This window comes from Bidens hawaiensis, unplaced genomic scaffold (genome assembly GCF_021521415.1).
Source record: "Bidens hawaiensis isolate Kalapana, Puna unplaced genomic scaffold, B.hawaiensis_p1.1 tig00019942_1, whole genome shotgun sequence".
Taxonomy (NCBI): domain Eukaryota; kingdom Viridiplantae; phylum Streptophyta; class Magnoliopsida; order Asterales; family Asteraceae; genus Bidens; species Bidens hawaiensis.
This window is the reverse complement of record NW_027493031.1, coordinates 198793-208437: the sequence shown is the minus strand read 5'-3', so window position 1 is coordinate 208437 and position 9645 is coordinate 198793.

Below are 9645 nucleotides of genomic sequence, written 5' to 3'. Positions count from 1 at the left end.
TCATTCGGAACCTTACGGACATAGACGGCATGCCACAGCGATGGGATGATGTTATGACCGCGCCAAAAGGTACGCGCGAATGGAGAAGAGTCTAGGGAAAGAACTGGCAAAGAACGACGCCAGATATGATATAAACAGATCCCGCCAGGGCAAAAGAATGTACTCCATATAGCCAAGATTAAATAATGAAAAGGAGCCCGCGGCGTATGTGTCACACCCCGGTCGTAATGGCGGAAAACCGAGGCGTGGCGACTAGGTCGTGATTGATTGAGCACAATAGTATAAAAGTCTAAATGCATAAACATAACCAAACTGTCAAATATTACATCATCCAGGTAACATGAAACAAATTGTTTTAATACAAAATATCAAGTTTCCAAACAACTCCTAGCCTAGCCTTCATCTCTCTAAGGCCTCTATCAGCTATTAGCTACTTCCTGCTTCATTTCCTGAAAACATGTAATAAAACGTCAACTACAAAAAGTAGATGAGTGAATTCATAGGTTAACTAATACTGTAGTGATAAGCCCTACACAAGCGTACTAGGCTAAGTTGTAGGGGTTTATATATAGGGTGTACCATCGGCTAACCCACCACTCCTACAACTTATCCTACTATGCTTGGTATGCTTATCATCTCAACTGAATCTGCAAGAGTTTCGTATAAAGATTCCAATTATTGTTTCCATGCATGCAGGAGGAACGGTATCAAGGATATATGTATAAGATACCCAAGAATCATATGTAACCATGCCATGATGAAAAACGATAATGATGCATAATGATCACACAAGACCTGACATCGACCCCACACAAGACCACACTATGCTACTTGATTTCCTTGATGGTAACCCAAATCGATCACTTTGGGTACCATGAGAGAATTCTAAAGCGTACTTTAGTATCTCTTGGATTCCTAATCGATCACTTAGGAGATCCTTCGGATCCTTAATCGAACACTTAAGAGATCCTTCGGATTCTTAATCGAACACTTAAGAACCCCATAGGTCACGTGTATTCTAAATCGATCACTTTAGAATCCCACATCTAGTGACGGCCTGTCTACCAATCGACCACTTGGAGATCAAACCTATGCACTATTGTGACCTATATTGCCACTGTTCACACGATCACCAGACTGACCAATGAATAATGTGTTTTCATGATAAAGTATAACGGGTACATGACTTTGATTTCCAAACGTCCAATGTTCCCTAAACGCTGAGTGATTCCCATATTTACTCCTGAATATTTGATTATGCATACACAACTTCCGAGAAAGTTAAGGTACGCGTAACCTGCCATGATTACTTGTTTTCCCAATGTTCATTGTTTGCAAAAGATTTGTCAAGTGTTTATGATAAGTAATGTTTGAATAAATGTGTTTTGTCAAAACGTGTACATTTACCATGTTTTCACCCCCAATGATTTGAAAGGCTTTAAAAGAAAAATGGGGGCTATGAACTCACCTTGTTGACTAGGTGTGGTTGCTAGGGCGGTCGGGTGCTGTCAAACGTCGATCCTCTAAGTCTAGACAAGGACATAATAAGTTAACAACGCAGTTTAAGTCTAAGAGTGTAAGCCTTACACGATCTCGAGCAAAAACTAGGTTTTAAAGACGAAACAGCTTGGTTCTGACCTGATTCGATCGAATAGGAACACATTCGATCGAATAGACACACATTCGATCGAATAGACACACATTCGATCGAATAGACACACATTCGATCGAATAGACACACATTCGATCGAATAGACACACATTCGATCGAATAGACACACATTCGATCGAATAGAAACACATTCGATCGAATAGACAGACGTTCGATCGAATACGAAGCTCATTCGGTCGAATGAGTTGGAGACCATTCGGTTGCTTTCCTATTCGGTCGACTGGACTGGTTCGATCGACACATTCGATCGAATGAACTGATTCGATCGACTGGTTCGATCGAATGAACTGATTCGATCGACTGAAAGCTGGGCGACGGAGATACCCACGGGTTTTCCAGATTTTCCAGATTTTTGACCCAAAATCGAAGTTTTTGACATGGAAATGCTCGGGATTGAAAGGGGTATCGATTCCTAGTACTTTTAAACACAAAAGCTTGCATTTTGACACCAAAAATGACGGTTTTTGACCAAGAACACACTTGACACAAAAGTCGGAGTTTTTGCTCGATTCGGGGCGGGTTTTGGTTGTAAAAACGTATGATTTTCAAGAAGATCTTACCGACAACAACGATAAACAGATTGGTGGACTCGAATCTTAGATTGGATGACTTTCTCTCACTACTCTCTCTCTAGAAGTGGGAGTGTTTGGGTGGGAAGTGTTGGTGGAAATGAAAGAGATGGTGTAAGAATACTTGATTTTCCGCTTAAATACTCGGGTGACTCGGGTTCGGGTTTAGGCTACCGACGGGTCAAGACTAGTCGAGTTCATAAGTTTTTAAACAAACTAAAACTTTTTCAGCAAAACTTTTATAAACCATTTTCCGAATAATTATTTAAAATCTTTTTTTTTTTTTTTTTTTTTTTTAAATAAGAACATTTTATTTTTTTCAAAAGCATAAAAATTAATATTTTCCAGGCGTAAATGTCGTTTTATAAAATAAACATTTCAAATGATAAAAGCAGATTTCTCCAATGATATGGGTTCCGAACTTATCGTCCAGAACCCCAAAGTGTATAGTTTCCGATGATTCCTTGATTTTTGTCTACCAGTCAAATTCCAGGGCGTTACATCCTCCCCAACTTAGGGGAATTTCGTCCCGAAATTTAGCTTTTTAGTATACTTGATGCATCGATGATTAAGATTACATGATCCCATGATGACCACTATGCGCCACCACTTCTAATATTCGTCTCAGGCACCACCCAAATCAAGCCGAAGGGGCTTATATATAGGGTGTACCAGCGGCTAACCCACCACTCCTTCAACCTTACTTGGGTGTTTCCTTCGACTCCTATTAGATCAATGACACACAGGACGACACACTATTTTCCACTACGAGGCATCATCCTCAAGCTTTACATCAGACATATTCATTTCGGATTGAAGGGGTTTATATATAGGGTGTACCAGCGGCTAACCCACCACTCCTTCAATCTTCCGCGAATATTACCCTCGGTAATTCTTGAATTCAATGTCTCACAGCTGCCACGCTAACTATAAGTCCCTAATTCCAGGTTTCGCTTCAGACATATTCAACTCGTGCCGAAGAGGTTTATATATAGGGTGTACCAGCGGCTAACCCACCACTTCTTCAACCTTTGTCGAATATTTCTCTACACGAACCTTGAGTTCACGACTTCTAGTTACACAATAGCATATTGCTTATACACGTATACACCTGTGACCTTGATGTAATTATATTCCGGACTATAATTACGAGCTCACCTTGTATCAATGTATAAGCTCTATTGTGTGCGGCTAGAAAATTTGACACGACACCACACACATACACACAACCATGCTCCATGAATGCAAGAATGAATGACAAATTTTTGGCTTAAATAATGTATAAATTTCCCCAAAATTCATATGATTGAGTAGATATGACTTGTGCTCCCAGCATGAGCCCTGAGTAGCCAAATTTGTGGATGCAAATAAAAGAATACTTATAAGCATAATAAGGCAACACGATATTCATTGAATAACACAATTATTTGATACATGCTGCAAATGTTATATTGACTTCTAGACAATAGATTACAAGAATAGAGACTAAGAGAACAGATGAGGGTATTTCTCCTTCATTTGATCTTCGCGTTCCCATGTAAACTCGGGTCCGCGTTTGTTATTCCATCGAACATTCACAAGCGGTATGCGGCTACGCTTGGTCTTCTTGACCTCGCGATCCAAGATTTCGACGGGTTCTTCAACAAAAAGCAGATTGTCGTTAATTCGAACCTCGTCGACGGGAATGAGAAGGGCCTCGTCAACAAGACACTTCTTTAACTGCGAAACATGAAAAACATTGTGAACTCTACCGAGTTCCGGCGGCAGCTCAAGACGATAGGCAACTGGTCCGATCCTTTCAAGGATTTTGAATGGTCCAACATACCTAGGAGCGAACTTTCCCTTCTTCCCGAAACGGACTACGCCCTTCCAGGGGGAAACTTTCAGCAGAACACGGTCACCAACTTGAAACTCGAGTGGCTTGCGTCGTTTGTCTGCGTAGTACTTATGCCGACAACGGGCGTCTTTGAGTCGCTGTTGAATGATAGCGATTTGATCGGTTGTTTCCTGTATTAGTTCCGGGCCGATGATCTGTGAATCCCCGGTCTCGGACCAACACAAGGGTGAGCGACACTTGCGACCGTAAAGAGCTTCAAACGGCGCGCATTTAATAGAAGAGTGGTAACTATTGTTGTAAGAAAATTCTGCCAGCGGCAGATGAGCTTCCCAACTATTACCGAATTCAAGGATACAAGCTCTCAACATGTCCTCTAGGGTTTGTATGGTCCTCTCGCTCTGCCCATCAGTTTCTGGATGATAGGAAGAGCTAAGCTTCACACTTGTCCCAAAGGCCTTTTGCAAAGATTTCCAGAACCTGGAAGAAAAACTGCTGTCGCGATCAGACGTAATGCCCTTAGGCACACCATGACGGGAAACGATCTCACGAATGTATATCCGCGCCAACTTTTCCGTAGTGTAGTCCTCACGAACCGGGATAAAGTGAGCGGATTTAGTTAGAATGTCCACAATAACCCAAATTGAGTCATGACCGCTAGGCGTCCGCGGTAGCTTGGTGATGAAATCCATAGCTAACTCTTCCCACTTCCACTGAGGAATAATAGGTTGCTGAAGCAGCCCAGACGGCCTTCGATGCTCTGTCTTGACTCGCGAACAAGTCAAACATCTCATCACGTATAAAGCGATGTCTTTCTTCATCCCGGGCCACCAATATTGAGGTTTAAGATCTTGATACATTTTGCTGCTGCCGGGATGAATCGAGTATCTGGACTTGTGGGCTTCACTTAGAATAAGCGTTCGAAGAGGCTCAGAGTTTGGGATCCATGCTCGATCAAGAAAATAGAGGATGCCGTCCAACTTGGTTTCGAATTTCTGTTCGGCTCCACACGACAAAACGCCCTTGAGATCTCCATTCACAAGCGCCTGATTCTGAGCTTCGCGAATTAAGGAGGGAAGATTGGATTGAATTCGAATAGAGTGCAGCTGGGTCCTTTCTTTACGACTCAATGCGTCAGCCACCACATTAGCCTTTCCCGGGTGGTAGCGGATTTCACAATCGTAATCGCTGAGAAGTTCGACCCAGCGTCGCTGCCTCATGTTCAACTCTTTCTGATGGAGGATGTGCTGCAAGCTCTTGTGGTCGGTAAAGATGACACACTTCGTGCCGTACAGGTAGTGTCTCCAGATTTTTAAGGCAAACACCACAGCACCCAACTCGAGGTCATGCGTGGCGTAGTTCTTTTCGTGCACCTTGAGTTGTCGAGAAGCGTAAGCGATGACCTTCCCTCGTTGCATTAAAACGCAACCGAGGCCTTGATTTGAAGCATCGCAATAAACGGTAAAGTCATCGTCACCTTCCGGAAGCGATAGAATCGGTGCACGGCAAAGTTTATTCTTCAGAGTTTGGAAGGCTTCCTCTTGATCTCGTCCCCACACGAAGGGTTCTCCCTTCTGAGTCAGAGTGGTCAAAGGCAAGGCAATCCTGGAGAAGTTTGAGATAAATCGGCGGTAGTAACCAGCCAATCCAAGAAATGAACGGATTTCGGTAGGTGTTTTAGGCGCTACCCAATTTCTGATGGCTTCTACCTTGGCAGGGTCGACGTGTATGCCGTCGACATTGATAACATGTCCCAAGAATTGAACTTCCTTTAGCCAAAATTCGCACTTGGAGAACTTGGCATATAGTTGTTCCTTCCTGAGAAGCTCCAAAATAAGCCTGAGATGAAGCTCATGATCGGTCCTCGAACGAGAATAAATGAGAATATCGTCTATGAAAACAATGACAAACTGGTCGAGATATGGACGGCAAACGCGATTCATCAGATCCATGAAAATGGCGGGGGCATTGGTCATTCCAAAAGGCATAACCATGAACTCGTAATGACCGTAACGAGTTCGGAACGCAGTTTTCGGGATATCCTCTTCCAGAACACGCAATTGATGGTAACCAGAACGCAGATCGATCTTAGAGAAAAACGTAGCACCCTGAAGCTGATCAAAGAGATCATCAATTCTCGGTAACGGGTACCGGTTTTTGATGGTCAGTTTATTAAGCTCCCGATAGTCAATGCACATACGGAAAGTCCCATCCTTCTTTTTGACGAAGAGTACTGGGGCTCCCCATGGAGACGAGCTAGGGCGAATGAATCCCTTGCCAAGAAGTTCTTGAAGCTGATTCGATAATTCTTGAAGTTCCAGCGGAGCTAGACGATAAGGAGACTTAGCAACAGGGAGAGCACCAGGAATAAGATCGATACGAAATTCCACCTGCCTGCTAGGAGGAAGTCCAGGCAGCTCATCGGGAAAAACATCAGAAAATTCACGCACGACAGGGAAGTCCTGCAGTCTCTTGACTTTGGATTCCTTGAGAGTAACACGGGCTAGAAATGCGGGATACTTCTTTTGAAGGTACCGACTGGCTTTTAAGCAAGAAACGATTCTTAGGCATCCACCCGACCTATCCCCTTGAATGGTTAGAATTTCACCAGAAGACAGAGGGATACGAATAAGTTTCTCGGCGCAGATTACTTCCGCGCGATTGCTAGACAGCCAGTCCATTCCCACAACTAGATCGAAGCTTCCAAGACGAAAAGGTATAAGGTCAATACTGAACGATGTGGTGACAAGAGTAAGGGTGCAATATCGAATGACAGACCTCACTTGTGTGGACTCTCCACTAGCAAGTTCAACAACCAAGGCAGGTTCCAACTCGGAAATTTTTAATTTCAGCAAAGGAACCAATTCGCAAGAGACAAAACTCCTATCAGCTCCTGTATCAAATAGGACAGACACCCAATTGTTGTTAAGAGTAAACGTACCAGTAATAACATCGGGGTTTTGGCGTGCTTCGGCAGCTCCAATGGTGAAGGCCCTCCCGCGAGCCGGAGGAACGTTGGTGACGCGAGGGCATCGATTTCTGTAATGGTCCATCGCGCCACACTCGAAGCAGCCTCGAGCAGGGTTAGGCTGAGGGTTAGCATTCCCCACAGCCAATTGGTTGCCAGGACTCCTGCAGCGCTCCACCAGGTGTCCGAATCGTCCACAATTTGTGCACTTGCGGCACAACTCACTTGTTGGGTGATGATAAGAACATAAGTTGCACTTGGGATGCGGCCCAGTATATTCCTTTCTCGGTCTTCCCTGAACTGTTGCGGCTGAAACGGGGGCCATGGAGTTGATAGGCGTAGCACCAGTGATCGCAGTTAAGTAGGTCGCTTTCCGCTTCCTATTGTTCCCCTTTTTCGCTTTCCCATCGGAAGATTTGCCCTTATCCTGATGCAAAACACCGGACCTGAGCTGTTCCCTGGTCAAACGGGCAGTGAGATCGATCACTGCCTTAAGTGTAGTGGGGTCAACTGCAACCGCAATGCCCCTCATAGAGTCCGGAAGACCGCTGATGTATTGCTCGACAGCGCGAGAAGCTGGGGTAACCATGTGGGGCACCAATAGGGAGAGTTCATGAAATCTCTCCGTGTACTTCATGTGATCGGCGCCCTTCATCGTGTGCGCCCTAAACTCAGCCTCCAATTTCTGGAGTTCGGTTCTCGGAACGAACTCCTGCGTGACTAGCTCAACAAACTCGGCCCAGGGCAAGGCTAAGACCGCGTCTCGCCCCCTGGTTCTAATCTCGATATTCCACCACGTGAGAGCCCGTTTGTGGAACATACTCGCCGCGAATTTGACCCTGAGTTCATCCGGGCAAGAGCACATGTTGAATGAAGCTTCGACTTTCTCGAACCACTGGAGAAGACCAGCAGCTCCCTCGGATCCATTAAAGCTCGTAGGCCCAGTGTTAGTAAAAGCCTTATAGAGCCTGTCGGCCTGAAGAGTAGGATTCGGTTCTGGGGCTTGTGGCGCACCCGAGGTTCCTTCTTGCCTTAGGTTGTTAACCAGACCCGGAAGAACTGCTGCAATTTGCTGCGCTATGATGGCAGCGAGGTCAGCAGGGTCAGCATTAACGGACGAGCGACGAGGAGGCATTCTGAAAAAGAAAAAGAACGCGCAAGAATGATACCGGGAATAAGAATAACAGGATAAGGAATAGCCAAAGAATACATCGCTACGATAGACACAATTAAAGATGCAGCACATAAGCACATAGCAAGCACATAAGTGTGGGCGTGTGATAGTGATGCATGAATTATCTAGAGTTAAGGGTCCTAGGTTATAGTCTAGGTCGGTTTCCTAATTCCCTATAACCATTGGCTCTGATACCAATCTGTCACACCCCGGTCGTAATGGCGGAAAACCGAGGCGTGGCGACTAGGTCGTGATTGATTGAGCACAATAGTATAAAAGTCTAAATGCATAAACATAACCAAACTGTCAAATATTACATCATCCAGGTAACATGAAACAAATTGTTTTAATACAAAATATCAAGTTTCCAAACAACTCCTAGCCTAGCCTTCATCTCTCTAAGGCCTCTATCAGCTATTAGCTACTTCCTGCTTCATTTCCTGAAAACATGTAATAAAACGTCAACTACAAAAAGTAGATGAGTGAATTCATAGGTTAACTAATACTGTAGTGATAAGCCCTACACAAGCGTACTAGGCTAAGTTGTAGGGGTTTATATATAGGGTGTACCATCGGCTAACCCACCACTCCTACAACTTATCCTACTATGCTTGGTATGCTTATCATCTCAACTGAATCTGCAAGAGTTTCGTATAAAGATTCCAATTATTGTTTCCATGCATGCAGGAGGAACGGTATCAAGGATATATGTATAAGATACCCAAGAATCATATGTAACCATGCCATGATGAAAAACGATAATGATGCATAATGATCACACAAGACCTGACATCGACCCCACACAAGACCACACTATGCTACTTGATTTCCTTGATGGTAACCCAAATCGATCACTTTGGGTACCATGAGAGAATTCTAAAGCGTACTTTAGTATCTCTTGGATTCCTAATCGATCACTTAGGAGATCCTTCGGATCCTTAATCGAACACTTAAGAGATCCTTCGGATTCTTAATCGAACACTTAAGAACCCCATAGGTCACGTGTATTCTAAATCGATCACTTTAGAATCCCACATCTAGTGACGGCCTGTCTACCAATCGACCACTTGGAGATCAAACCTATGCACTATTGTGACCTATATTGCCACTGTTCACACGATCACCAGACTGACCAATGAATAATGTGTTTTCATGATAAAGTATAACGGGTACATGACTTTGATTTCCAAACGTCCAATGTTCCCTAAACGCTGAGTGATTCCCATATTTACTCCTGAATATTTGATTATGCATACACAACTTCCGAGAAAGTTAAGGTACGCGTAACCTGCCATGATTACTTGTTTTCCCAATGTTCATTGTTTGCAAAAGATTTGTCAAGTGTTTATGATAAGTAATGTTTGAATAAATGTGTTTTGTCAAAACGTGTACATTTACCATGTTTTCACCCCCAATGATTTGAAAGGC